We start from the raw sequence: 27,028 nt of genomic DNA, 5'->3' as shown, positions 1-27,028 counted from the left end.
AAAGCAGGATGTTTGGGAATATGAGCGCAGGCTTACTGATCTCAGTCCTTAGAATCAATCAAGACAGCATTGCCCAGCAGATAATAAGGGACGTGTTGTAACCCGATCGATATTTGGCCCTGCCGCACTGCATATAAATCTTCTATGCTGGATATTGATGAATTAACCTTAAATAACCTTAACTAGAAATATGTAGAAATCTTCATGGATGCTGATAGATTTATAACTTGCCAAGGATGAATGCTGAATCGATAGAGGAGAATAACTTGGTTTCCTACGTTGATCCCTTTGCTGGAAATTGATTTTTATACACTCGTTTCAAAAGTGCATGAGGAAATCGAGTTTAAAGTAACTGTAATCCCAGCATTGCACAAGCTAGTGATTTCAAGAGATAATACACCCAAAACATAAAATACTGTCATTATTCACCACCCTTGTGCCGTTCCAATGATTCTTGAAAAACTAGACAGTGAAAACTCATCATAAATTTATCATGAGAGTGGTATGACCAATAACATTTTGCTGCATTTTGTGGACTACTTTTATGATACCTTTATGATCTTTTTTGGGCCATTTTTTGGAGATTGACAGCTTTTTGTGCTCCACACGAAAAATAAATTTGGGTTTGGAATAACATTATGGGAAGTATAAATAAGACAAGCAACATTCCTCTCCCTAGCCCTAAACCTAACCCTATACCCATAAAGTATCCCTAAAATCAGAGGTAAATGAGAGGTGAAAAAACACTGATGTAGAAGCACCTAACCCTAGTTGTAAGCCTAAACTTCACATAAACTCTCAAATCTGATTGGTTGATTGGAATGTTCATCCAGGATCAACAAAGATGTTGATCAGATTCACCGGCTAATGAAGGTGCAGAAACTAGAGAAGAAATAATATGAACATGTCATATCACGATTATAGTGACCAAAATGATCATGGTTATCAGTATTATCACTGTATTGTTCAAATGTGTACTAATACACACACTGAAATCATTTCACTAAGTTTTGATGGCCGAATTTTAAATGAACAAAAAATGTTGGTTTGGTGACTTACAACATTCACTCAGTATGTATTTTAATAATGTTAAAATGATGCAATATGATTTTGATTATGCACTTATCTATTTCATTGCGAGTGCAGTGCACATCTGATTGGCTGTGATAGTGAGCTCCGCCCACACACTCTTCTGATTGGCTGTGATTCTGACGCGAATCGTTATCACGAGACAAACTGCTTGGCGCTGGAATCTTATTGCATCACGTTTGGTTAGGACATGGTGTAATACTAACCGTCGAGAATTTTATTGTGGTTTATCGTCAAACCAGTAATCGTTTCATCTTTAGCACAAACATCTATTAAAAAGCTTTCGATGAAAATGAGCGGTGTTTGTGTATGGACCCCACAGCTTGTATGCACTTGATTGATCACTGGCTCTCTGTTTCTCTGGCATCACCGCATTAATGGCCTTCCTCGCACCCTCCAATTACTCTCAGGAAAATGATTTGAGCCTCTCCTGATGTCTAAGAGCCACTGGAAAATTTCTGAACTGGATCCTGTCCAACTTAATGCATAAATTAACAGAGCCTCGCCATGCAGGAGAAAGAGGAGTTATGCATCACTCGAGCCCCAAACGCAACTCATGTTACAGTAACCAGCAGAATCGTACAACCTGAGGTACATTGTAAGCCTCTGTGTTATGTACATCCATGTTCACTGAATATTGTCACTTAAGAACTGAAGAAGAGAGACTGCAAGGCTGGATGGCTTCGGAAAGAGGATTAAGGGTGGGACGCTGTGTAGCGGAGCGCAGGGGTGGGGAATGGAGCACTGATGCGGAGAGATAGACAGAGGAAGGAGAGTGAGAAGGGGAGATATGTAGAAAGGGAGGAAGTGTTGACAGATAGGCAGAACTATTTTATGGCTTCAAAGTTACTGATGAGAAAAGGGGCACAGCAAACTTCCTCACACAAAAGCTGCTGCGTTGCAATACAGTCTGTTACAAAAATATGAATACTGTGGAAAGAGAAATTAAGGTTAAAAAGAAGGATGAACAGCTTTTTTTCTTTTCTTGTCTTCATGAGGAGGCACCTATGGAAGCTTGTTTCCGCCACAGAATAAAACATTTTAAACGATAATTAAAAGATAAACTTTTTTCTAGAGATGCATCGATTACAATTTTCTAGGCCGATTCCGATTTCCGATTTTTCATGAGTTTGGCCTGCCGATACCGATTTTAGTCGATTCCGATTTTCATTTTTTCTAACCACTTTACAGCAAACACAAATATTTATTTTCTATATTTTCTTTAATAGAACATTTTACATAGAACATAGAACAAATTAAATAGAATAGAACTATATAAGCTATTACTCCTGGTGGGGGAAATTCACACATATCTAAGTGCAGTGTTATGGTATGGAAGAACCATTTTAACTCCAATATGCAACTAAAAAAAAAAAGTGATATATTTACTTATTTAGGAAACTAAACTTCTGTATGAAAACAGGTAATGGCAATACAATAATATATAAATAGCAAATAAAAATAAAATAAATATAGCCTTGCAGTATAAAGATGTTTCTCAAAACACACACACACACACACACACACACACACACACACACACACACACACACACACACACACACACACACACACACACACACACACACACACACACACGCCTATTGCAATTACTTGTACATCAATGGCAAGTTTTTTCGCAAACAGTTGTTCTTTCTGCCACATGTCCAGCCAGAATTGCGAGATATAAAGACAGTATTGCATGATATAAAGTTGCAATTAGGTGTTATAAAGTCAGAATTGCGAGATATAAACTCGCAATTGCGAGATATAAAGTCAGATTTGCGAGATGTAAACTCGCAATTGTGCAATAAAAAGTTTTTACATCACGCTATCATACAGCGACTTTACATCACGCAATACTGACTTCATATCTCCCAATTACGTGTTATAAAGTCAGAATTGTGAGATATAAACATTAAACAATAATCATAAACGTTTATTTCTCGCAATTGCGAGTTTATATCTCACAATTCTGACTTCATAACTAGCAATTGCGACTACAAATCACTCAGTTCTGACTTTATAACTCACAGAACTCCCAAAAGCCAGAACTGTGAGATATAAACTCGCAAGTGTGTGAAAAAAAGTCACAATTGTGAGATAAAAAGTCACAATTACCTTTTTTATTTTTTATTCTGAGTGGAAACAAGCTTCCATATGCACCAGTGGCAGTCCAGGCTAAAGTAATGTAAAGTAAAATAAACTGTAAGGTGTATAGAAAAAAATCACTTTGCATTAACTTGCCAGTTTAGCTCCTGAAGTCGCAAGGTTGTTTTATTTACATCATTATATTATAACATTTAACAGATTTTGTTTATCCTAAAAATACAACATGTGTAACTAGGGATACCAAAACAGTGTACGCTGCATTTGTTTTTAATATTTGTCTTGAGTTTTTATTTATATGTTCATTTTTACTAAACAAACAAACAAACAAATCTTTGAATGTTTTCCAGTCTAAGTAATGCAAACAAAAAGAAAGCTGTCAAGAAAATAACACACACACACAGTTCCAGCTTGATAAGCCAGTGCATTATAATGATATTTGGATATCCTGAAGATGAGTTTATCACTGGAAAAAGCAAATACTTGACTGCTTTACCCACAATGCAATTCATCTCTTCTGTTTAGCCTTATCAGCATTTGGAATTAGCAAACCTCATCAAGTTCAATGTCTGCGTATATAACGAGAGTAATTAATCATATGCTAATATATTGACTTGGCTCTGAGAAAAATAAATTGTGAGCTAAGCTGGACCTGATTAAAACCTGCCAGAGACTTCATGGAGAAGGAAACACACGAAGGAGCAGAACGTCTGAAGTGTTCATTGTACCGTAACACTTACGCCTTCAGCTGTCATTAGACTGATACCTGAATGATTCTTTTACCAAAATATTTTTCTATGTATGTATTTAGTTATTGAATTTATTGCTTTTATTCCTGATGATGTTGGAGATAATAGCACCCCCCTAGAGAACAATAAATATACTAAAATATAATTGAAATACATTTATTTTATGCTTTTATGCAAGTATACTACAAATACATTTACATATTTCGGACTTAATATAAATCCCCTGCAATTGTACTTTTAGTATACTAAATTGATAGACTTAAAGTCTGCTAAATTGGAACAAGTAATTTTGTACTTAATGTACTTTAGTTTTCCAGAAATAGTGCTGATGTCCAATTAAAGATATACTTTATACTTATACTTTAAGTATATTTGATTGTGATAAAATTGAAATATTTCAAGTATACTTTAGGTGCACTTTAAATCTTGCATTTTAAGACTGATATTATATCATACTATCCTTACCAATAATGATATTAAACACATTTTAGGCATACCGTATTTTCCGCACTATAAAGCGCACTTAAAAGCCTTTAATTTTCTCAAAAAACGACAGTGCGCCTTATAATCCGGAGCGCCCTATATATGGATCAATTGGTTAATTGGATCAATTGGTTAATAACGCTCCGCGTTATTAAATTTGCCCGCGAACTCGCGCTCGTGTCCATCTTATTCCAACTCTGTCACACGGCCTGTTCAACCTCGTATAAATCAGGTTATGTGTGTAAGTCACGTGCCCGCTCATGAGCGCTCACTCTTACTAACAGACATACGAACAGACACACTGTCCCCGGCGCTGCTCTCGCGTCACAGAATGTTCATAAAGCGTTCCCCGTTCACAGTAGCCGGGTCATCTCATTCAAAACAGCCAGCTGTTGCTGTCAGCGAGCCGCCGCACATGAATACTCGTATGAGTCAGGCTGCGAATGTAAGTTAGGTGCCCGCCCCAGCGCGCTCACGCTTACTAATAAACGCCTCGCCTCCGGCACCGCGCACTCGTTACATTCCCTTTAGCACATCTAGTGGAGGCATAACGCAAACCCAGTCAAACGTTTGACTGCAGTATCTTATGCGTCTTATAATCCGGTGCGCCCTATATACAGTTAATGTTCTAAAATAGGTCATTCAGTGAAGGCGCGCCTTATAATCCGGTGCGCCTTATAGTGCGGAAAATACGGTAATATTAAGAAAAGTGCATTGTCTAATAATACTCTATAGGGCAGTCAAACAGTAAGGACACTCGTGCTCACGTAACGAACAAGAGATTGAACGTGATTCAATGCCCTGATATACTCACGGCAAAGTTATTTTTCGTTCTTCTTATACTGTTAGCAAACACTTATACTGAGACGCCGTCCACACTGCTATTAGCGCTGTTAGATGAATATGTAAAAATGTGCTGCGCACTTCCCTCTCAATAACAAAATAAACAACAAAAATGACAGCGGTAAGAAAGCATCTGATCATTGAAATGTGGATATGTTTGCTCCAGCTTTGCAATTCACCTGCATCATGTTGACAGATGAGGTAATTAAAATCCCACTAATGTGATAGTTTGATTAAAAAGTATATTTGAGACTATAGACTAGATAGGTCTGGTTATGTGAGATTATAGTTTGAATTGATCCATTTTCTTTGCATGACACATTGACAGTACAGTTAAAAATGGTTGTTTCGACATTATCCTGAACATTGTATAAGCATTTGTTTCATGTGCCATGGAACGGAAGAGAGACTCTCGGTAGCGTGTTTAACCGTCACATCCTTTTGATTTTCTCGGCCAAAACATCCCGAGTCTGTCACAATTGACAGTAGCCATTGACTTCCGTATAGGAAGAAAAAAAGATTTGTATGAAAGTCAATGGCCACCGTCAACTGTCTGGTTACCAACACTCTTTAAAATAACTTTGTTTGTGTTCAACAGAAAAAAATAAACTCACAGGTTTGGAACAACAATGGTAACGGATGACAAAAGTTTTGGGTGATACCCCTTCAAATGAAGATATATTTTAACACAGATGAGCACTTCTCCTGAGCTATTAGATCCTTCCTTTTCTCTTCTCTGTCTGTCTGCAGTATCCATGAGCCTGGAGACATCATACAAGTTCTGCCGCTGCGGCTGTCTTGTTCAGCACATGTACAACACAGCTGCACCATCTTGTGAGGCTGTGCGAGTGCCTCTTCATCTGCTTTCCTTCTCCATTCATTCCCATCGGAGTCAGGTGGCAGGCAATGCTACGTTTAGTATTGATGTTCAGAAATAGAGTCAGAATCTGAGGGAAGAATGCATCCATCAGGATCCATCAGAGAAGACCCTCTCATTGCTTTAAAGATTCCTTCCCTTCCATTTACTGTCATGCCAGACTGTATGCGACATGAAAATAGCAGGAGAATCCAGAGTGTTCTGGCTGAACGTTGATACTTGGTCATCTAGTGGTGTCATGCAGGGCCACACTATAGTACGCGACGATGGGAATCAGCAATTCTGCTCTCTCATCAAGTGGATGCTGGAGGGAGTGTGATTATGAAAGAGAGTGCGGATGTGACGGTCATTTCAGAAGAAATTGAAGCTTGGAAGAGAACTGCAAAAAGTCTGAGATATGTTACAGAAGTAAGTTTTTAGAATGATTACCTCGGCTAAAATATATATTTATATAAAAAGGCCGGAACATTTTTCGCCACTTATGCCACAATTGAAAAATGTATGGATGTCTTTGCATTATACAACTTGGGCCATTTATTTTTTTCTATGTTTAAATAAATAAATAAAAAAGCAAACAATACTTTTCACAGAAAGAACTTCTGCTAAAAGGTTTAGCATTGCAGAAGTTACGTAAGTTATAAGACACTAAGTTATACATATAAAATAAATCTTACCAACCTCAAACTTTTATATACGTATATATTTCTAATATTTAATATAAATATTAAATATATAGGCCTATTTAATATATATATATATATATATATATATATATATATATATATATATATATATATATATATATATATATATATATATTTATTTATAAAACGTTAGTTCCAATCCTTGATTCTGATCGTTCAATAGCTGTTTTTTATTCACGATAACTCACGTTTGAGTCATTTCAATATAGAACCCTTAAAGAACCCTTTAATAAATATTATTTTACATTTCTTATTATTATTTTACATCTCTTATTATACACAGTAATACTGTGTATAATAAGAAATGTAATAAGATAATAATAATAATAATAATAATAATAATAATAATAATAATAATAATAATAATAATAATAATAATAATAATAATAATAATAATAATGTATAAGAAATAATAATAAGAAATGTAAAATAATAATAATAAATGTTTCTTTATTGTTATTCTTCTACGGACGGAAGGACGTACGGATAGCTGGATTATATAACAGGATAGCTGCTGTTATATAAGACAGACAGACAGACAGACAGATAGATAGATAGATAGATGGATAGATGGATAGATGGATAGATGGATAGATGGATAGATGGATAGATGGATAGATAGATAGATAGATAGATAGATAGATAGATAGATAGATAGATAGATAGATAGATAGATAGATAGATAGATAGATAAGCTTTTTTATTTTATTGTGGGATTAGGACAAAATCATGCTAAGCATTATTGGACAAAATCAGCATTCTAAGCAAGATTCTTTGTATAAACTTCTTTGTACTTAATTTCTGTGCTGATCTGAAATCATTGTTGCTATATTTCCTTGTATACTGATTGTAAGTGGAGAAATGGGTCATTTCAGCATGTATTTCCCAATTTTAACCCTGTGACCTCATATAAAATTTCAGCACATTATTCCATAAATGAATCTCCAGAGGAGAGAAATAATGAGCAGATTTTTCATTATGCAGGAAAAAAAACGTAAAACAGGGACCAATTAACTCTTGTCTAAGGCACAGACATGTGAAAAGACATAAATAGAAGGAATTCTATCACGATCAGTCATTTTGAATGCCGTACCTTTACTTTGTGCTGTGAATATATTTGCATTAAAAATGTATTATTTGCGGTTTGACCCGACCATGAATTTGTGCATTGCAATGCTACATAAACTGAAGCATTGCCATCGCAGCATTCAGAAAGCAGAGTTTTGTGGCATAATTTGTTGACATGCACTTAAAGTCCCATTTATGTTCTCATTTTGTGTCGGTCTGTGCGACTGGACGATTCTGGGCATGTGACAGAGTTCTGGACTTTAAGAGGGGGTTTCCTCACACGTTTTTATCAAGATAATGCTTCTTTTGAGTAACTGCCATTACATTGATGTAATCAATATAGATAATGTATCCTTGAGCATCTAAATCAGAGCGAGCATCCATTCAAATGCAGCCTGGCAGATACGATAGCTGCTGTTATGTAAGTAAGCAATTCAAAATCACTGTTCTCGAACAACCTGACCCAGGACTGTGATTATATTTCACTGCCCTATTAGTGACCCCGCCATTTTTCACCAGGATTGAGATGATGAATAGTCTGACCACAAGATTGTGCTCTGAATATTAGAAAACATGCTTGACTATCCTGCCCATTTAAAACACACAATCTATGATAAAGATGTACAGGCTCTACGCACCCAAAACACCTCCCTTCTCTTTTGCCCTTTTTTTATTCCATTCGCTTCTGTGCCACGACGGCAAATTTCTCCGCTCTGTGAAATTCCTCTTATGGAGCTGTATTAGGTGCCATTTCGCTAAGAATCAGATGTGACCGGTGCATAGCAGGTATCTCATTATTTCTCAATGACCACAGTAAAACACAAGGTCAGAATTCAGCAGATCTTGCTCCTAGCAGGCTTAATATTCCATTTAGATGCAATTTTCAATTCCCTGCTTTATATTACTGTGCAGATGCCAACCATTCATATCTCATCTGTCCAACTCTCATCCCGTTTTACTTCCAAAGCCCAGGTCCAACAAGTATTTGACAGAGTACAAAGAGTGCGATTCTTGGTGTGTTGCAAAACCTAGTGAGCAGCCTACAGAGACAGTATTTAACATTCCCAAACACCTTATTTAAACCAGAGGCAACACAGTAAGTGTACTTAAAGTGCCCCTAATATGTTGTTTTGGATTATTACCTTTCATGTAGTGTGTTATATACCTGTTTGTGAATGTAAATATCTTCAAAGTTTCAAAGATCAAAGTGCATGTCAAATAGAGTTATTGCATCCTAAAAAAAGGAATCGATTCTGAATTCCAGCCTCACTTGTTACATAACTATGAAACAATGTAACAAATTTGCATAACACCTATGGTCTTCTTTGGCTCTCGGCGAACAATTTCAACTTTGCCCTGCCCTCAAACACTGTAGTTGGACTAGGACTAGCACAAAAACAGATTCAGGGTTTCTCAAAATGAATAATAACAGTGAAATGCAAATCTGCAATAATTAAATGTGTTAAAGTACACAAAAATACTTTATATATTTAAATTGCTGCTTACCTTCGATGATCCAATTCAACCATACTAATAAGCAAACAAAGACTTTAGATGAATATTACATTTGTTTTTAAAAAATTGTTCCTGTTCTTCTGCAATCTAGAATGGCAGCACAGCTGAAAGGTTTGTTTGAGCAGCGCCCTCTACTGTACAGGTGTGAATTTCCTTCAGCCTGAGGTTTGTTGTTGGCTGTGAAAGGGCCTTTACATTAGCCAAAAAAAACAAAAAAAACTTTTTTGTTATCAAAAACAAACAAACTAAAAAGTAACACAAAATTAACGTAACATTACTTTCCATAAAAAGTAACTGAGTAACACAGTAAGTAACACAGTTAGTTACTTTTTGAGGAATTATGCAATATTGTAATCCATACTTTTGAAAGTAATTTTCCCCAACAATGTTTGGGAATGCTAATGGATAACTCCCTCCATATATAATAGACATCTTTGGATCTCAGCAAAACCCAAATGTTCGAAATCATTCACAGGCATAGAGTATTTCTGATTCTGTTGTTTTCTGATTAGCTAAACAAGTGCTGACACTTTTTTACTATGTTTAGAGTCTAGGGCTGTCACAGCGACAGGAGTGATCTCTCTATTTCAGCTATGTCTGTCAGTTAGCGGAGACTTTATATGCATTCTATTCTATAATAAAGCAAACATACTTTACATCACCTTTTACTTACCCAGACAATGTGCACAACCCTGCACAAATCCACCATGCTCACGATTCTTTGACATTTCTTTGTCTTAAGAATGAAGATTCTCATCCAAATCACCAACTGTGACTCTCCACTCATAATTGTCGTTCAGCTTGAATCGTCATCTCATTTACGTTCACATCTGGTTTTTAATGGCTAGTCTTTGAATTCCTAAACTGACGGGTACAATTGAAAACTCTGGAAGACATTGCATTGCAAAACATCTCAAACCCTGAAATATGACCCTGAGAAGAAAGCTATAAAACTTCTCAGAACAGAAGAGACGCGCTTTTGAGAAGTTTTTGCATTCATTCTACAGAACATTAACAAGAAGAAGAAGAAAAAAAGAAGTCAAAGGAAGAGTACATCAGTAGCATAATGCCCATGGCCACAGAAATGAGTTGAGATGGTCAAGGTTGAATAAATAGTGTTTAATGTGATGCAAAAAAAGTATTTATGTATAAACAGATGGCCTAGTACACATGTACATCTCATGAGAAGCCGCAGAGGTAGTTATGCAGGCTCTAAAATGAATGCACTGTCAGTGAAAAATTAAGTCAAGCCCCTGAAACCATAACAATGAAGACGATAGATTTCAAGAGGGGGCCTTGAGTGTATTTCAAACACATCAGCACAACACCTGCGGCCTATGACAGGTTTAAAGTGGGAAAACTGTTTAGCATGGATGGGAATTTGTTGCATACACATACTGGTAAATATTAAGGATAATTCAGTATGCCCTTGAAGAAATGTATAGTAATTGTAGTCATTTTCACCCAAATGCAGTATAACCTGTAATGCAAGTAAGTGTGAATGGCACAGACAGGTGGTAAACCTGGTTATGATGTCTTAATTTAAAATCTAAATTGGTATCTTTACCTAAAGTCATGCTCAGTGAAAACACAATGACTTGCTCTAACGCTAAAGCTTCTCATAGCCGCTAATAACACTAAATCAAATAAAATAGCCCAAAGCCTAATGGTTAATTATCGAGACCGCCACATGTGCACACTTTTGCTTTTTTAGAATGCCGGTTGGTGTTGAATGTTAATTCCAAGCGACCTTATAACAGCTGCCTAAAAAGACATCACCACTGTTTTATAATAAAGATTCTAGAATGTGTAATTGTAATGTCCTGTCATAGTAACACTGAGTCAGATCACAACCTTATTTTATTGTTACAATAATCAATACAACTGCACACAAATCACCACTATCAATTTGCAACTACATTTTTAGAAGGACATACACTGAAAAACATAGTGTAGGATCTACTTAAAAAAACGTTACAAAAATCACTCTGAATTTCATCCATAAATAATGACAAAGAAACAGCAGCTAACATACTGAATTAAACATGAAATTGTAAGACTAGGTATTTTCTTGTATAATGTACTCGAATTATCTTGACTTACAACAGTGTATCAGTGCTAGCATGGCTAGTTCTCTGCATCTCTGAATGAAGTGGCGCGACTGAGTTCGGACGCCGCCGTGACTGCTCTCGTATGACTGTGCTTTATTGTCTGTTTGTACCTTTTCAGGACCGTTTGTTTTCTTCTTTTTTTTTTTTTTTTTTTTTTCCGTTGTTGTTTTACAATAATTGGAATGTTACAATACGACCGAGAAACACTTTGCTGCATCAGAATACTGCAAACAAACAGTTTTACTGACCTTTTATCCGACTCTCTGTCGTGGCCTGTGGAAATACGGAGGGATGAGGACAGCAACAACAACAATCCTAACAACAATAGCGGCGAGACCCGATGGAGGCGAAAAAGGAAGCACAGAGGTCGTCGAGGGGGTATACGGAACAGGCTACGGTCTCAGGCCCATCGACCACCTTTGCCCAGTATCCTGCTCGCAAACGTCCAATCTTTAGAAAATAAGTTGGACGACTTCAGAGCTAGGATAACGTACCAACGGGACATAAGGGACTGTAACATTCTTTGTCTGTCGGAAACATGGCTATCTTCCCTCGTACCGGACACAGTGGTTACTCCAGCTGAGCACTTTTCTGTCTTCCGCATGGACCGAACAGAAGAGTCCGGTAAAACAAGAGGTGGAGGAGTCTGTTTCATGATAAACAACAACTGGTGTAGCCCGAAGGAGATCAAAATCCTTTCGAGTTCCTGTTCGCCCCACTTGGAACATCTGACGATTATGTGTCGTCCTTTTTTTCTTCCTCGTGAGTTCACCTCAGTTATTTCCACGGCAGTATACATTCCACCACAAGCAGACACCGACAAGGCTTTGTCAGTGTTACACGACGTGACAATTGGACTACAGACCAGACACCCGGAAGCTGCACTTATCGTGGCAGGGGACTTTAATAAGGCAAATCTTAAAAAAGTTCTGCCTAATTTCTTCCAACATATCAACTTTCCCACTAGGAATGACAAGACACTAGATCACTGCTATACACCCTTTAAAAAAGGGTATAAATCCATTCCTATTCCAGCTTTCGGGAAATCGGATCATAACGCCATTTTTTTAATCCCGGATTATAAACAGAGAATGATGCGAGAGCCGGTAGTGACGCGAGAGGTCAGACGCTGGACAGCCGAATCAGAGGAGACGCTACGCGACGCATTGAGTGACGTGGACTGGGAAATGTTCCGGGAGAGCGCAGACAATGATGTCAGTGTGTTTACGGATGTAGTTATGAGCTTTGTGGTCACACTGATGGATGATGTTGTACCCACGGCGATGGTGAAGTCTTTTCCGAATCAAAAACCGTGGGTCGACAGATCCATCCGTGCTGCACTGAAAGAACGCACCATCACCTACAATGCTGGACTGCTGTCGGGTGATATGACGGAATATAAGGCTGCACGTTACAAATTGAGGCGGGACATAGCGGATGCTAAGCGGCGCTACAGGGACAAGATGGAAGCAAAATTCCAGGAAAAGGACACACGAAGCATATGGCAGGGATTACATGAGATCACGGACTATAAAGGGGTCCGCCCCCGCATGGTGAGTGCAGACGTGACGCTGGTGAACGAACTGAACTCCTTTTATGCACGTTTCGAATCTAGCAATACTAACGCTGGCAATGTGAACATGGGCCTGATTAATGCAGATAGATGGAGTTCTACAAGTGAGGCAGCACTCAGCCCCGTTTTTTCTGAGCACGACGTGAGAAGGGAGCTGAAAAAGGTAAACACCAGGAAGGCGGCAGGTCCGGATAGGATTTCAGGAAGAGTCATAAGGACCTGCGCTGACCTTCTGGCTCCAGTGTTCACTTCCATATTCAATCTCTCTCTTGCACAATCCACAGTCCCCACATGCTTCAAGATGTCCACCATCATCCCTGTGCCCAAGAACGCCTCCCCAGCTGGTATGAACGACTACCGTCCAGTAGCACTGACCTCGGTGGTCATGAAGTGCTTTGAGAGGTTGATAAAGAATTACATCTGCTCCTCTCTTCAAACCACCATAGATCCATTGCAGTTCGCCTATCGCTCCAACAGATCCACAGACGACGCAATCTCCCAGGTCATGCACGCCACCCTCTCCCACCTTGACATCGCAGGAGGGGGCTATGTCAGACTGCTGTTTGTAGACTACAGTTCAGCTTTCAATACTGTAGTCCCCAGCAGGCTGGCCACTAAGTTGTATGACCTGGGTTTGAATCGATCAATGTGTGCCTGGATCCTGGACTTCCTAACTGCCAGGCCTCAGGTTGTCAGAGCAGGAGGGCACACATCACACCCCCTCATCATCAACACTGGTGTCCCTCAGGGCTGCGTGCTGAGTCCTTTGCTGTACTCTCTGTATACCCACGACTGTGCCGCCAGGCAAAGCTCCAACACCATCGTGAAATTTGCGGACGACACGGTTGTGGTGGGCCCGATCACTAACAACGACGAGCGGGCCTATCTACATGAGGTGTCAGACCTGATAACGTGGTGCAAGGACAACAGCCTACTGCTAAATGGGGAGAAGACCAAGGAGATGGTGGTGGACTTCTGCCCACAACGTCGCAGGACCTACACCCCTCTTCTGATAGATGGGACACCAGTGGAGAGGGTGAGCAGTTTTAAATACCTTGGAGTGCACGTTTCCGAGGATTTATCATGGACTCTACACACGGAAACTGTGGTGAAGAAGGCAAGACAGCGCCTTTATCACCTCAGACAGCTCAGGAGATTTAGGGTCTCCCAACGGATCCTGATTTCCTTTTATTATGCTGCTGTACAGAGCATACTGACTGGAGCCATCTCTGTCTGGTACGGTAACAGCTCCTGTCGGGACCGGCGAGCTCTGCAGAGGGTGGTGAGGACCGCTGAGCGGACTATGGGCATCATACTCCCTCCTCTGCATGACTTATACATCACACGCTGTACTAACAGGGCCAGAAGGATTATCAAGGACCCCCATCACCCTTGCAATAAACTGTTCGTAACCCTCAGGTCAGGTAGACGTCTGCGCTGCCATAAAACACGTACAGAGAGGATGAGGAACAGTTTTTTCCCTGCGGCAATCAGAGCCTTGAACTCTGCACTCTGAACACTTTTTAATTTCGAATACACTTTCAACATTTTTAACCCAGTCACTCAATTTTAACATTTGTACATTTGCCTGTCTAGTTTTAATTCATAGACAAAATATGAATTTTTATTTTTAACCATTGCACACTGACTGCATTACTATTGCACATGTAAAATAGTCATAAGCATAATTTAATTATCATTTAATAGTAACTTAATTATAACTTCCGCTATAACTTTATTGTATTGTATCTATGGTGTTTTTATTGTATTTTTATTTTCTACTTCAATTGAGCACAGAAGTACAGTACGTCACAAAAACATTTCACTGCACATCTTGTATGAGTATGTGACAAATAAAAACCTTTGAATCTTGAATCTTGAATCATCAGAGCCACTTTACCCTTGTCATGACATTCAGCGGACGTCTTGATTTCTGTCAGCAGCACAAGAGTCAATGTACAATGCAACCATCTAAGGAGCCTCTACATGATGATTAATGCAGTTAATAATCACAAATCAGTCTGAAAATAGACCACTGGTTCTCAAGGGACCAGAGGACACTAGGGGGCCGCAGCATGACTTAAAATAGTATTGATAGTATTCATTGATATATTAAAATAACCTAACTCCCAGCAAGAGGAACAAACAGGTTTTCACGGTTGCTTGGGCTTAATACATGGCTGCAAAAAACCTGCAATATAAAAGGAGTGAACTTTATTGACAACTTCAATCTTTTCTGGAGTCAGAGGCAACTGTTTCAACAGAATGGCCACCACCCAAACAAACTTGGTTCAAGAGTGCTAAAGGACAATATCTACTTCTCCCTCCGTCATCCTTCTGCAATGTGTGCCAATCCACTCAACCTGAATGGCACACACACACCTGGATACAGTATGAATGACCACAGGATTTCACTTCAGCCCCTGAATGGACATGCGGTTGACACATCACACAAGGACAGTGATAACACCACTCAGCCACAACAACCTCTGCTCACGGACACAATCTCAGCTGAGCCCTGCCCACAGAGCTCACCACAGACAGACTGTGACATACCAGCACTGCTCCAATATACAGCACCCAAGGACGACTTTCTGGAAAACAGCCAGGGAAACCAGGACAGCATATTACAGCCTCCAATAACACCAGAGCAAAAATCACTCTCACTGGAAACATTATCACTCTCTCCAGCATCTCCACTTCTGTGCTTCTCAGAGAAAATGGAGCAACTGGTGCACGCTGGAACTAGACTATCCCACTCTTTTGCTGCGAGCCCCCAGATACCAACCAAAAAACGCCAGGCCCCACAACCACCAAAGCCTACGGGCCCAGCTCGCCCTCCCCCTCCTCCTGTGAGAGCTCTTCGGCCTCTGCCACAGCGCCAGGGCCCACACCCTCCTCCGGCGGCTCGAGGTGAACCAAAAACAACTGATACCAGCTCTCAGTGATATGTGTCGGGTCCCCGCTATGATAACAATAACTTTCTCAAATGTTTACAGAACAAGCGGGAACCCAGTGTGCCTGTATCTTTTTCTATTGCTGTTCAATTACATGATAGAAAGTCTAAGGCCTTCAAAAGCCGTACAGCAAACCCATCTAATCTGGTGCCTATTACACGACATACCAAGATTGCTGTGGGGACAAAAAGTAAGACTGTTAAGTTAGCACTTTTAAACATCCGCTCACTTAAAAATAAATCACTTTTAGTCAATGACTTAATAACCACATACAACCTGGATTTCATGTTGCTAAATGAAACTTGGCTAGAAGAAAGTTGCAGTGCAACAGTCCTCAATGAAACAGCCCCTCCTAACTTTACTTTTATGAGTGTCTGCAGAGCTGTCAGAAGAGGCGGAGGTTTAGCTGCTCTTTATAAAGATGTCTATCAATGTAAGCAAATATCATTTGGGAATTACCCGTCTTTCGAATATCTGGGTATTGTGTTAAAAGGTGCTCCACGCATTTTACTTATCATTGTTTACAGGCCTCCTAAATACTCTCCAGCTTTTGCTGAGAACTTAACAGAACTGTTAAGTTCTATTTCCTCAGAGTTTGACTGCTTTGCCATTGCTGGAGATTTTAACATTCACATAGATAATGCAGAAAACAATATGGCAAAAGAAATCAAAACTGTTTTAAAAACTTTTGATCTGACTCAGCATGTACATGGAGCCACACATAATCGTGGACACACTCTAGATTTACTTATCAGTAAGGGTCTAAACATTTCATCAATTGTTATTAAGGATGTAGCACTGTCTGATCATTTTTGTATTTTCTTTGATATATTGATCTCTCCTGCCATTGAAGCTAGATCTGTGTCTGTCAAGAAGAGATGCTTAAATGAGAACACTAGTGTACTATTTATGAAGGCTATATCTTTAACACCAAGCATATCTGCTGACTCTGTTGATTTTCTCCTTGATTCTTTTAACTCAAAAGTTAAGAGTGTAATTGATGATATTGCTCCTGTGAAAGTCAGGAAGAAGAGTGGCAGACAAAAAGCACCTTGGAGAAACTCAACAGCAGTGCAAAATATGAAAAGACAATGCAGAAAAGCAGAGCGCATGTGGCGGAAGACAAAACTTGTAGTCCATTATAACATCTACAAAGACAGCATCCATGCTTTCAATAAGGAACTAAGCAAAGCTAGACAGACTTTTTTCTCGAATATTATAAACAGCAATATAAACAACACGCGCACTCTTTTTGCTACTGTAGAGAGACTGACAAACCCCCCAAGCCAGATTCCCAGTGAAATGCTCTCAGTGAGAAAGTGCAGTGAGTTTGCTTCTTTCTTCTCTGAGAAAATCAATAATATCAGAAAGGTGATCAGCTCATCCTTGAGTTGCGCTGGGGTCAGGCAGATCAGACAACAGGACGAGAAAGTAGCCACTATGTCTGATTTCGAAGAAATTGATGGCAAAATTTTGGAAGAAACCGTACAGCAACTAAAAACATCAACCTGCGCCCTTGATGCACTTCCCACATCTTTTTTCAAAAATGTGTTACACAGCTTAGAAGCAGATCTCCTAGAAGTGGTAAATGCCTCACTTCTCTCTGGGAGTTTTCCGACCTCCCTGAAAACTGCAGTTGTCAAGCCCCTCCTGAAAAAGAGCAATCTGGATAAGACCATATTAAACAACTATAGACCGATCTCAAATCTTCCTTTCATAGGCAAGATCATTGAAAAAGTTGTCTTCAATCAGCTGAACAAATTCTTAAGCTCGAATGGATACTTTGACCATTTTCAATCTGGTTTCCGACCGCACCACAGTACAGAGACCGCGCTCATAAAGATAATAAATGATATTCGCTTAAATACTGATACAGGCAAATTATCAGTGCTGGTACTACTCGACCTCAGTGCTGCATTTGACACTGTCGATCACAAAATACTTCTTGACAGGCTGGAAAACTGGGTCGGGCTTTCTGGGATAGTCCTAAAATGGTTCAGGTCATACTTAGGAGGCAGAGGTTATTATGTGAGTATAGGAGACCATAAGTCTGAGTGGACATCCATGACATGCGGAGTCCCTCAAGGCTCAATTCTTGCGCCACTCCTATTCAACCTGTACATGCTCCCAATGAGCCAAATAATGAGAAAGAACCAAATCGCTTACCATAGCTATGCAGACGACACACAGCTCTACTTAGCCCTATCGCCTAACGATTACAGCCCCATTGACTCCCTTTGCCAATGCATTGATGAAGTAAACAATTGGATGTGCCAAAACTTTCTTCAGTTAAACAAAGACAAAACTGAAGTCATTGCGTTTGGAAACAAAGATGAAGTTCTCAAGGTGAACGCATACCTTCAGTCTAGGGGTCAAACAACTAAAAATCAAGTCAGGAATCTGGGTGTGTCTCTGGAGTCAGACCTTAGTTTCAGTAGTCATGTCAAAGCAATAACTAAATCAGCATATTATCACCTGAAAAATATTGCAAGAATTAGATGCTTTGTTTCCAGTCAAGACTTAGAAAAACTTGTGCATGCTTTCATCACCAGTAGGGTGGATTATTGTAATGGACTTCTCACTGGCCTTCCCAAAAAGACCATAAGACAGTTACAGCTCATACAGAACGCTGCTGCTAGGATTCTGAGCAGAACCAGAAAATATGAACACATCACACCAGTCCTCAGGTCTTTACACTGGCTACCAGTTACATTTAGGATTGATTTTAAAGTATTATTACTGGTATATAAATCATTCAATGGCCTAGGACCTCAATACATTGCAGATATGCTCAGTGAATATAAACCCAACAGATCACTCAGATCATTAGGATCACATCGGCTAGAAATACCAAGGGTTCACTCTAAGCATGGCGAGTCTGCTTTTAGCTACTATGCCAGCCGCAGCTGGAACCAGCTTCCAGAAGAGATTAGATGTGCTCCTACAGTAGTCACATTCAAATCCAGACTCAAAACACATCTGTTTAACTGTGCATTTACTGAATGAGCACTGTGCCACTGTTCGTCCGACTGTTTGCACTGTATTTTATTTTATGTTTTAATTATTCTGATTTCTGTATTTTATCTTTTATTCTAAACTGTTTTAATTATTCTGATTTCTTTTGATTATTTTAATTTCTTCTATGTAAAGCACTTTGAATTACCATTGTGTATGAAATGTGCTATATAAATAAACTTGCCTTGCCTTGCCTTGCCTTGCCTTGCCTAACTCTAAATTAAAATGCTAAAAAATAATATATCAAGAGGTAAACAGAACTTTTTCAGTTCTATTTTTTTTCTATTGTTCAGTTTCAGTTCTATTTTTTTCCTTCATCAGATCCGTATTCGGTATGGATCCGGCCGACTGCGGTAAACCTCGGAATATTAGCGTAGACGCTATCCTTCTTATGATGTACAAAGTACATCAGGATTTATGGCAAGTGTTCCCGGTTCCGGCTGATCTAAACTATGCAGCCTAACATTAAATTATAGAAGTCTATAATGTGTTATGTGTATGCTAAGCCAAAGAGATGTGTTTTTATTCTAGATTTGAACTGACAGACTATGTCTGCTTCCCGGACAATGTTGGGAGGTTGTTCCAAAGATTTGGTGCTAAATAGGAAAAGGATCTACCGCCAGCAGTCGATTTTGATATTCTAGGTATTATCAACTGGCCAGAATTTTGAAATCGGAATAGACGTGATGGACTATAATGCGTTAAGAACACGCTGAAGTACTGGGGAGCTAAACCATTTAGTGCTTTGTAAGTAATCAGCAATATTTTAAAATTTCAAGATGTTTAACAGGGAGCCAATGCAGTGTTGACAGAACCGGACTGATATGGTCATACTTCCTGGTTTCTGGTAAGAACTCTAGCGGCTGCGTTTTGGACCAGCTGTAGTTTGTTTATTAAGCGTGCAGGGAAACCTCCCATAAAAGCATTACAATAATCTAGCCTTGATGTGAACGCATGGACTAATTGTTCTGCATTTGTCATAGAGAGCATATGACGTAATTTAGATATATATTTTTAGATGGAAAAAATGCAGTTTTACAGATACTATTTACATGACTTTCAAATGAAAGATTGCTATCAAAGAGTGCAAAACTACATCTACCTTGTAATGTCATGACCACGTTGATGTTTCTGGACAAGATGCTTTTTAAGGTTTTCCTCAAGATATTTAATCATATCTGATTCTATGGGCCCTATCATACTTCTGGTGCAATGCCCGGCGCAATGCGCAAGTGTTTTTTGCTGGCTTCATTCTGACACAGTTATAATTTTTACATCCTGCGCTACGTTGTTTAAATAGCAAATGTATTTGTGCCCATTTGTGCGCCCATGGGCTGCTGGTCTGAAAACAAGGTGTGTTGAGGAGCATTGTTAGCGCGTTGCTATTTTGAGGCAACTGAAATAGAATGCGCCATTGACCAATAAATCCGGCTTGTCTCGTAGATGGTCTGCTTGCACACAACAAGATCCGTTTGCTCTCTGGAGAAGTTCAGTCTTGCAAGAGCAAGTTTGTAAATAGCAAATCCATGGCGAGAGCATATCTGGCTTTTAAAGGGAATGGGAGATGAGATTCTGATTGGTTTATTGCACGTTACGCCCAAAAAACACCCATTACTCATTAAGAGAATAGAGACAACCCTTCTAGGTCATGCGCCGGGTGCACCGACCATTTTTCCCGTCATTAAACTAGAAAAAGTGGATTTGGACACGCCCTAAATGCGCTTGCTCTGTGCGCTTTAGATCATGCACGTAGATCCTTAAAATAGGTCCCTAAATGTTTATGAACAGTTTTTTTCACACTTAAAAATAACCCTGTTAGGGTTTTTTTGTAGCAATGCCACAAAACCATTTTTGGTTCCCCAAAGAACCTTTCAATGAACATTTCTTAAAAGAACCATTTTTTTATAGTTTGAAGAACATTTCAATAATTCAAAGATACTTTTTTGACTATAAGGAACCTTTTGTGCAATGAATGTTAAAGGTTCTTCATGGAACCATCGATGCCAATAAAGAACCTTTAGGAGTGCATGTCCATTTGTAATCAATAATATACATTAGGAATGCTACTCTATGTTTGGAGTGGATGGGGAAAATTTGGACTAAAACTTTTGATAAACATAGTAAAGAGCTACTAATCAAATATCAGTTGTCAGTAACAGCTTTAACTGTGAAACGGCTGCACTGCACCCACCAAGGTTGTCATCCACACAAAACACGTCACATCATTGAAAATCTTCATACCTTGATTTGATTACATTTCATTTGACGCGCTACTCAGGGAACGCCATCTCACATATTCATCTATCCGTGTCTCTAATTTTTTGTCTCTGTATTTCTCTCTCTCTTTCTTGTACAAAAACACACACATAGTCCTGTCTGCATCTTCTCAGCCTCACTATAAAAGGAGCCTTTTTAAGGGTTCTATGTCAGGGTGAATAGGCCCAGGAAGCTTGCCAGAGGCTTACCAATGGAGACAGAGCACTTTAATGCCGCAACTTTACGCTGAAATCAGCTCAAATAGAATGGGGGGAAAGGTGGAGACAAACAGAGAGAGACTGTGAAGAGAGAGACTGTGAAATTTAGGAAGACAGGCAGACGGGGAGGTGAAGTCTGATGAGCACTACACAAACTATAAATCTGTTTTGTGAAAAAAGAAGAACAAAAACAGGAGAGAGACATCTGTAGGCATTCATTTCAATGGCAGCTGCTTGGAGGGCATGCAATTTGAAATCTTCCATTGACAAGTGTATATGAGTATGCGTGTGTATATAAACACAAATTAAATGAAGCAACCTTTGGATGATGTACCAATCAAATGAGGTGTAAATGCCATGTGACTAATCACTATAGAGCTAGAAAATGACATCATGTCAATGTTGATTGCCTGATGGCATCACAAGAACATGCACAGTTCTCAAATCCTTTACTAGAGAAGTAGTGATTTGATATGTACTCATACCCAAGGGAGTGGGCGGCATTCTTCATTTATTATTAAACAAACAAAAAGAAAAGAAAAAGTAATGTATGTTTAAGCAGTTGCTGAACCCGAAGCTGTTTACACTCAATGCAAATATCATCCTACTGAAAATAATGACATTGTGTGTTTATATATTTGTATATGTGAGTGGTTAAATATTTATAGGCCATTTATTTTACTTTTTTTGCTTTCTGCGACCCAAAGGTTTCAACATACTGTTATACACAGTTTTCATTTTGCATTAACTGCAATTAACAGAAGAGGATAGGATAGGATGGAATAAAATAAAATAAAATAAAATAAAATAAAATAAAATAAAATAAAATAAAATAAAATAAAATAAAATAAAATAAAATAAATAAAATAAAATAAAATAAAATAAAATTAAATTAAATTAAATTAAATTAAATTAAATTAAATTAAAAGAATAATAAAGTGAAACAAATATTTGATTGCTTTGTAATGACTTTATTTTAACATCAACAAACAGCTAAAATAAACCCGAAATATAACTGATATTCTTAAATGAACAAAAACACTGTTTTGGGCTGTACTATAAGTCAGAGAAATGTTGTGATTTTATGATCTAACTAAACTGACTTGCAATTTACAAGGGAGATGCAATGCATGCAATGCAAACCAGTGAAACAACAGGGCTGTCACACTTAATAAAGATTTAATGTGTTGTGTACATGAATACGTGGTGAAGTTGGAGGTGTTCACAGGTGTTCTTGCCAGCAACAAAAAGCACAAGGCACAAACAAGGCTGACTAGGCTTGTTATAAAACGCATATGTAAATGAGTATGGCAGTTATTGAGGAGGTTATGCCAGAGTTGGCCTTTTTGTTGAGACTCTAATATCAGTATTTGTCTAAGGAAAGGAAGCTGGTTATGAGAAGAGCAAAAGGCCAGAGCTTCAGATAGCAGGCTTCCCATGGTGCTTTTAATAAGAGCCCCCCCCTCCCTCTCTCTATCTCTCTCTCTCTCTCTCTCTCTCTCTCTCTCTCTCTCTCTCTCTCTCTCTCTCTCTCTCTCTCTCACTCGCGCACTCTCTCTCTTTTTCTCTGAGGAGCTGAATTGCTAAATATATTCTAAGCCACGCAGTTCTGTTATGAATAAAACATTGCATCAGTGAAACTTAGACTTCTGCACGACAATTACCAAATGCATCTAGACATTGCAAATGTTTCTTGCTAGATCAAGGAATTTAGAGAGTTTGTCCTTTAAGTGCTTTGTTTAAAATGCAGGGCAAGGAAAACGCCGCTCTTTGGGACAGCTCGTATTCTCCTCATTTTATTCTTCTGTATTAAAAGAGCAGTTTAGAATATACATATTAATGTTAATTAATTAAACACTACCGAAAAATTTAAGGATGATGATGACTGCTAGTTTTGTAATCCGATAACACACACATTTACTGTACACCTAGTACTAATAAGCATAGTTTCTGTGTAAATATTTAGATCTACACATCCAGAGCCAGCCCTCCCTATAGGCGAACTAAGCGGCTGCTTAGGGCCCCGCCGCCACTAGGGGGCCCCCAAACTATGGTCCGAACATAGACCCTGACCGTGACCTGTAACCCGACGTAAATTCACATCACATGTTAACGCAGCGGTAGAGTTACTCAAGTGCAGAGGTGGAAAGTATCTAATTACAAATACTTTCGTTACAGTACTTGAGAAGATTTTACGATTTTATGTACCTTCTTGAGTATAATTAAATTGTGGTACTTTTACTTTTACATGAGTAGAATAAAAATAAAGTATTCAACTTCCCTACATCGATTTTTCACCAAAAGTACAAAGTACTTTGACAAAGGTGCCGACGGAGCAACAGGGCAAGTTAACATTTGACAGACACTTTTCAAACTATTGCGGTGGAGCCCTGCGCTTCAGCCAATAACAGACCGATCTGAAGCACTTCAGCCAATAACAGACAGGTCTGACTCAGGTGCAAAACCAATCAAAACTTCCAGTTCGGGTGGGGGGCGTGGACTTCGAAATGCGCTTTGCCATTCAATCACTGGTGCTCGTGTTTTGAATCAGTATCTGGTAAAGCTTGCCCTCTTTAACAACACAGTTAAACTAAATGTACAAAGCAAACTTTGTACAAAGTTGAAAAAAACTCAACAACAGTGAAATATTATCACATGATTTATCTGTCAATCAGATGCATGTAAAAGTGTAGTTCGTTACTATAGCAACAGGGCTCCCAGAACATTTTCGGTAGAAGGAAAAAAAGAGAGAATTTAATTTAACATGTTAATGTTAAATGTAACAGATATGACATGAGAGTGTATGTGATATACACTATCGTTGTATCAGCTGTATAGCTATCACTATCATTGCCCCATTTTGGGTAAAATAGAAAAATAATACGAAAGTACTTTGTAACGTAGTTACTTGAGTAGTTTTAAAGCCAACTACTTATTTACTCTTACTTGAGTCATATTATTTTTCAGTACTTCTACTTAAGTAGCAATACTTTTAATTAAGTACAATATTTTAGTACTCTTTCCACCACTGCTCAAGGGACACTGCACTTATTCGCAATCACAAAGGTTTATTATTTGCATTTGCTTTAAAACGTTGCCGGTTAAACATTTCATTCGCGTGCTGTTCTGACATGCGTTTTTTTTTACACACTGAGCGTTCGCACACTAAAATACTGTCAAACAGCGCCCAATTGCTGGACTTTATCTACATTCGGTCTGATTGTGCAAATACTGTCAAATACACTCAGGGTTTACATAAACAGAGTTGGTTATGTCTAAAATGAAAGTACTCAGTTGTGTCTGTCACTTGTTAGAAGCAAGACAGCAGCCTATTATAGTATACATGGATAGTTAAAGGGATAGTTCACCCGAACATGATATTATTTACTCAATCTATGTATCAATTTCATTCTTCTGCTGAACACAAAATAGGATATTTTGAAGAATGTGTGTAACCAAACAGTTGCAGGTCCCCATTGTCTTTCATATAGGGAAAAAAAAAAATACAATGCAAATCAATGGTGTCTATGAACTGTTTGGTTACACACATTCGTCAACATATCTTCTTTTGTGTTCAGCAGAAGAAAGAAATTGATACATGGATAGAGTAAATAATTACATCATTTTCATGGGTGAACTACCCCTTTAATGTTAATGCATTTTTTATTGTTATCTTGTTCATCTGATTCTGATCTGTTCATTTTATGTCTTTTTTAAGTATTTAATTTAATATTGTCCGTTTTGTAATTAAATTATGTTTTTTATATAAGAAGATGCTGTTTATCTATTTAGTTCCTTACCAAAAGCAGGTTTGCTGGTTTATTTAGTATTTTGAGTATACCACTTAGTACTGTAAGACTTTGAATATTAAAATGCAAAATAAGACCTGGCCACTCTTGTGGGTTTGCTGCTGTTACAATTTGAAACCGTATAAGGGTAAAAACATGCCAGGCAGACATTGATGGAAAGCAACAAAGCTACAACTTATAAATTTAATAATGGGTATGTTTTGTAGTCTGCGAATAATCAAGTATTTACAATAGTCAATCATATTGGCGGCACCATGGGCCCCCAAATAAAATTCTGCTTAGGGTCCCATAAAGGCTTGTACACATCCATTTGAACGCTAAAAGCAACCCTGAATCTGCAAACATTTTATTATGTAGCTTGTTTTTCATATCGCTGCAGTTTTATATTATGTATATTACATTATGTATTTTACCAGTGTTGTTCAATAAAACTGAAGTTCTCAGTGGCACCCAACGGAACTGAAGAAATAATGACTGATTCCAAACATTCGGAAAATTGTCTTGACAAAACAAGTTATCTTTAGTTTTTTCTCAAGGATATAAAGGCAGAAATACAACAGAAATAAAAAATAAAATAATAAACTATTTCCAAAACCAAACATGTGTGCCATATTTTCTTTTACCTGTTTAGAGTCATAACTAGTGCCATCTGATTTGTGAATGAATCCTAGCAAACACATTTTCATGTCAAGTAAAAAACAGTTCATTTGCATCCTAGCAATATACCAAGTCATGTAAATGGGCTATTTCTGCCTATCGCTTTATGTGCGCTTTCTGCTTCTGAAAAGTGAAAGACAAAACATGTACTTGAATGCAGCCTAGTAATCACCAAAAAGCTCACACTTGTGACCATTAGCGAGTTTCAAACCCGTAAGCAAAAACTTCAAAATAAAAGAGCCCTCTAGTTAGCATAATTGTTGCATAATTCCTCTCATAAAATAATCCCTTTAAAGAAAGTGGTCTTGTAAAGATTGCGTGCTGTAAGACAGAAGCTTTCTGACTTGCGTACAGCAGCTGGCAAGGGCGACATCAGAGGAACAGAACAGCTGATGCTCCCCCTATTAACTTTCAACTTATGGATATGGTGGCACCTCTCCAAAGATATCCTGAACCCAGGAGCCATGATTGCCAAGGTCACAACTGATGAAAACATGATGAGACGGCAGTTTATATTTTAACTCTCCCCCTTTTTTTACCCCCTTCTGATCAATTTTTCTTCTCGCTCCCTATTTTAATGCGCAGTAGGAGACGTGAGCTTTTTAATTACAACCTGAACTGGTGGGTTAATTGAACATAACAGAAGCCCGATTTTGTGTTACAGCAAATCAAGATGTTACTTATGCAAATTGGGAGATGTCCCCTCAGGGGGCCGGGGACGCCTCTTTAGATGCCAATGTCACACTCCACACTCAAAGTGCACTCTGTGCTCCGAGTATATCATCTAGCGGGAAGAAAGAGCCTTTTATGGAGATTATCGCTCCTAATGGATGTTCCTGGGGTGTGTCTGCAAGCCTTATTTTCTCATTTATGTCTATCACAGTTAATGTATCTATCACGGTATTCAAGACTATGCCCTTTCTGAAAAATTATCTTCTTTTCCATGAACTGAACAGGTAAGGAACAAAATAACTGAACCGGTAAGGAACAAAAAG

At 38.5% G+C, this 27,028-nt stretch overlaps 1 protein-coding gene across 4 annotated transcripts in view; it reads right to left on the bottom strand.

The window, feature by feature from the left end:
• Positions 1-27,028, bottom strand: part of sorcs1 (sortilin-related VPS10 domain containing receptor 1) — a 240,968-nt gene that overhangs the window by 143,744 nt on the left and 70,196 nt on the right. The window contains exon 1 of one of the 4 annotated variants that reach the window (XM_077246245.1): positions 9,429-9,541. The exons of 2 other annotated variants lie outside the window; for them this stretch is intronic. The gene's annotated coding sequence lies outside the window, so the exon portion shown is untranslated. Of the gene's footprint in view, positions 1-9,428; positions 9,542-27,028 lie in introns of those variants that run through there. One more of the 4 variants, XM_077246246.1, reaches the window with a different exon arrangement.

Source organism: Siphateles boraxobius, unplaced genomic scaffold, assembly GCF_051911475.1.
Source record: "Siphateles boraxobius isolate OS27281-9 unplaced genomic scaffold, OSU_SipBor_1 29, whole genome shotgun sequence".
NCBI classification, from domain to species: Eukaryota; Metazoa; Chordata; class Actinopteri; order Cypriniformes; family Leuciscidae; genus Siphateles; species Siphateles boraxobius.
The sequence above is the reverse complement of the archived record's forward strand: the minus strand, read 5'-3'. Positions and strand labels throughout refer to the sequence as shown.